Source organism: Rhagoletis pomonella, unplaced genomic scaffold (assembly GCF_013731165.1).
Source record: "Rhagoletis pomonella isolate Grant_MI unplaced genomic scaffold, Rhpom_1.0 Rhpom_scaffold_00012, whole genome shotgun sequence".
Taxonomy (NCBI): domain Eukaryota; kingdom Metazoa; phylum Arthropoda; class Insecta; order Diptera; family Tephritidae; genus Rhagoletis; species Rhagoletis pomonella.
The window spans coordinates 25,149,374-25,153,972 of NW_023458566.1; the positions used below are offsets into that span (position 1 = coordinate 25,149,374).

General features: G+C 33.9%; 1 long non-coding RNA gene across 1 annotated transcript; it reads left to right on the forward strand.

Annotated features, from left to right (window-relative positions):
- The first annotated feature begins 1,032 nt into the window (after positions 1–1,032).
- Positions 1,033–2,598, forward strand: LOC118747496. The gene is made up of 3 exons (XR_004993964.1): positions 1,033–1,061; positions 1,132–1,428; positions 2,520–2,598. It is a non-coding gene; the product is annotated as an uncharacterized LOC118747496 (long non-coding RNA).
- The last annotated feature ends 2,001 nt before the right edge of the window (positions 2,599–4,599 follow it).

Below are 4,599 nucleotides of genomic sequence, written 5' to 3' on the forward strand. Positions count from 1 at the left end.
GACCTTATTGTTTCACATACATTTTTGGACCACCTTAAAGCACATCACATATGGGCATTCCCATGGTGGCGCACGTGACAGTCGTACGATTTCAATGTGATACAAAAAAGGAATACCATTTGTTTTCTTTAACTTTTTTGGGCCATTGTATAGCACATAATTAGCTCTATATTTAGTCGAAAAATGAAATCAATCGAACTGCTTGGTCCTGAAATATAAACAATTAAAGAGAGGGTCGTTACGTGACAGAAAATGGAAGTTGATTTTTTCTTTTCTTACAAAATCGCAAAACTCTGCGAATTGTGGATGGCTATTTTCATGAAACTTATTTTAATATGATTTGGAGCAATTCAAGTTGTTTTTAGAGTATTTTGAATTAATGCAAATTGTTTCAATTCTCTTTTACAACCCCAAGTGTGAAACGTGACGTGACGGTTCGTCACGTAACATAAATTTCCATCGTTATATTTTTGTTAATATTGCTTTTAAATGAATTTTCAACGCAAATAAAACATGTATTTTATGTAGAATATACTTTATGTTTTGACTTCAGCGCCAATTCAGGGTCAATTTATTAGAAATCTATGATTTATTATGTTTCAAGCACATACGCCAAACTCGAACCAAATCGGACCATAAATACGGTTTTTCGAAATATCTCGACCTTGGCACCACCTAGGAAGACCATTTTATGCACACATGATTCCACTTACATAGCCAGTATATATTTTAAAAAGCAGACAAATCGGCCCGTAAATACGTTAGATATAAAACTTTTATTTTTTTTGTCGTGGTGGACCTTCCGCTGGAAACACCCATATGTATGTACATATATATAATTTGCAAATTCTCGTCATCCAAGCGATCCATTTTAAATGCAATCGTATGTATGTATGTATTTAAAAGTGAGCCCTGCTCGAATTCACCACACCCTAAAAGAATTCTTCAGGCTAATTTGTTGCCTAAAACTGAAAAAAAATTCCGTAAATTCCCACAGCAGAGCATTGCAGCGTTCTACACCATTTACAGAAAGCGAAAGCAATTCCAATTGTGATGCGCATGTAAGTAGAATGCTGTTTTTCGACCAACGGAGTCGCAAAGAAGGAATTTACTTACTATCTTAAAATCCAGTTCACCTCACGAAAACTGAAGAGCAAACAAACAAAACTGAAGCGACAGTGAACTTGTATTTCATTTACGCTGCGCCAGCGATCGAATACACTTACACACGAGTTCTTATGCGAGACGTTAAGTGGATTACGGTATCAACCAACTTCAAGAACAATAAACTTGTAAAGAATAGCGAGTGGTGTAAATAAAAACAAAACATCATAAATTTATGATTAGGATAAGAAGAAATTAATCGATAAATTCAGTGATATATGTATATTTTAGAATCCGTTTGCAAATATTATTTCTGTGAAAATGGTGAGTGCGACGACGTTCTTAAAAGTAAAAACGAAAAGAAATAAAAAATTAATTTTCCTTTGTCAAATATTTGTAATGTCCTTTTTAGGTACTCACTGGCGTATGAGTAACAATTTAGTCTTTCAGAAGGATCAATATCGTCACCTGATATACAGAAAGACGTAACAAACATCGTCACCGAAATGGAAAAAGTCGTGACCAATAATTTTTTTTCATAACACGATGTGGGCAGTTGTAATTCGATGAAATCCATCTAAATATCAATCAAAAAGTAAATTTTGAATTTTTTATTAGTTACGTCTTTTTGCATTTCAGGTGACGATATGTATTTTCGAAGTAAATGGGCGATATGTAACACCATGTGTGAACTACATAAATAAAACAAGATCTAATAATTCCAATACAAACCCATATATTGTAGTATTTAAGTGGCATTTTCACTAGTTTTGGCTAAAGTAAAGTTTGGTGAATTTTTATAACCTTTGTACTAAATTTGAAATGTGGAAATAATAAGCGGGCCATTCCATTATGACTGGTGGAACATTTTACTCGGGAATGTTGTCAATTTTGAATTATAACTACATGTTCCGTCGAAACTTATAAACAGTGAACGAAATTTTTTAACCAAGAACGATAACTAATGTCTAAAATTCCCTTAAAAAAAAAATACCAAACTTTTTCTTAGTTCTACGTAACTATCATTTGTGACTGGTGTAATGAAAATATGTATGAAGTAAAAGTTTTCATAGACAAAAATTACAGATTATTTTTAAATTTTTAATATTTTTCAACATATTAATGTGAAATGTAGTCATTTAGCAAGAGGTTTCTAGCGAAATACATGTAGATAGCTAGGGCATTTCAAATTTATAGCCTTTTCCTTTTTTACATGGAATGGCCCAAACATTAAATAAACAAAGGAAAAATAGGAAAAATGTCCTTAACTTAATCAGCTCACCAAAAGTGAATATATACTAATATCAGTTGCTAACATGCAATTCTTTGAGCTTGTAAAACGCAAAATTTAATGAAAACGAGAGTATTAGAAACTTTTTATTTGTTCTATTATTTTTGGATACTTCTCGTAATAGGCACGGCGGCCGCCAAGTATTCAGCCATATTTTAAATAATATGCCTACGTAAACAAGCATAAAAAATACTGCCTGGAATGAAAAACACATCTCATTAAACATTCGAGTAGATTAACAAATAAGAGCTTGTGCTTAACTGATGATGAATAGTCGGCCTACCCCGTCCACCGGTATGAGTATTAGATGTACACACTGAATAGTGCGCCCACAGGTAAATGGCAATCCAAACACTGTTGCTAATATACATACATACATACGTACATATGTAGAACATATGTATATTGTTGCTGAGCTGCCAAGTAAACTGTTTAATAGCTAGTAGATTTTACGGAGGGTATATCGTCCTCCGCACGCCAGAATCGTCAATGTGCAAAAATTTAACTTTTGGAAAATCAAGTTTGAAATTTGTTTCTTACAAGACTTAACATCTCTACATTCATGTAATTATATAGATTGGCGCTTAGAGCGCGGTTACCTACGTACGTACGTACGTGTACGTAGCGTAGCGTAGAAGCACGTAGAAATATATCAAGTTTGCTGTTGATAGAAAGAGAGAGAAGAAATGTCTACGTCACGGTCATGCGGTGGTGAGATTTTATTAACACGCAGATCCCTTAAGATAGATCGCCTCAGCTGACACGTTCTCCGTTTTTACGTCTGTGGGTAAATGCGCTTTTACCCATATGTTAGTGTTTGGCCGAGCTTCTGCTCCGATTTGTGGCAAGGCGAATGAACAAATAGCAAAATTACAAAAACAACAACCACGTGAATTTCGTATTATGGATGTTATCGAGCCCTAACCGCCAAAATAACGTAAGGGACATTTTTTCGAAATTTAATTTTTAATGCAGAAATGCATCTAGATGCTCTAGGAATATTTCTGCATCAGAAATCAAATTTAGAAAAGAATGTCGGCTACGTTATTTTGGCGGTTAGGGCTCGTTATATCAAATCTCAATTCGCCCCAAAGTTTACATATATATATTTTGTTGTTGCTTTTGATGGGCGTACTGTCAAATCAGTAATAAAAGCAAAAAACAAAATACATGTAAGGCGAAGAAATCAGCTAATCTAACAACAACACCTTGTATAAATTGGCCTTGATTTGTGGCGTGTGCTTTGGTGTTGTCATACGTAGATATTCATATAATTGAAATTGTAAAATATTTAGTCTCCGTGTTTGCACGGTATTCTGGGTTTTGATATAACATAGAACATCCAAAGCTTAATACAGTCAATCCAATAACTCGAAATTGGTAAATTTGTACATTCATGCTTCTGGCAAAAGCGGGACGATATGTTGAGCAGGGCTGCAAACCACTCCAAAAATCGGTGCGGTTCGATTCAGTGGTTCGAACCACTTAGAAAAAGCGTGTACCGGTACAAAAACCGGTTCACAGTATCCCTGAACCGCGGTTCGGTTCGGTTCAAGTGGTTCAATTTCTTTATGCTAAAGTATATAAATATTAAAAAAATATGACAAATCCATGATATAAAAATTAAAGGCTTTTTTATTGAGATCAAAATTCAATATCCACATGTATAGTGGTGGAAAAAACTGGGGACGCGACATATTATCAAGTATAGGCTATTTTTCTTCTCTTTACTTAGGGTTTATTTTTTTATCCAAATAAACCCAATTTTCAAACTTTGTGCAAAAATAATGAATATTCTGCGCAGTTTCATCCAAATTGCAAACATTTTAATAAGAATTTCTAGGAAAATCTTTGAAGTTTTAAGTTGATGTATGTATGTATGTTGGACAATTTTTTCTATCGAAGAAAACAAAAAACATATTTAAATCTTTTGATTGTTTTTTGAGCTCTAGGCCGAGGGTAAATAAAACAATTGGATGTCTTCTTTACCCTCGGCCTAGAGCTCAAAAAACAATCAAAAGATTACAATAAACGGCCATCAAACAAAACCTAAAAATATTTAAAATTAACGCGATCAAAGTGAAATTAGAAAATTTATAACAAGGTTATTTTTTCAGGTTTGAACAAGCGGTGAGCCTAGCCTAGCATGTAGATTAAAACGGCATACTCAGAATCTGGGGCTTACACTTGGCCTTAACTTCATT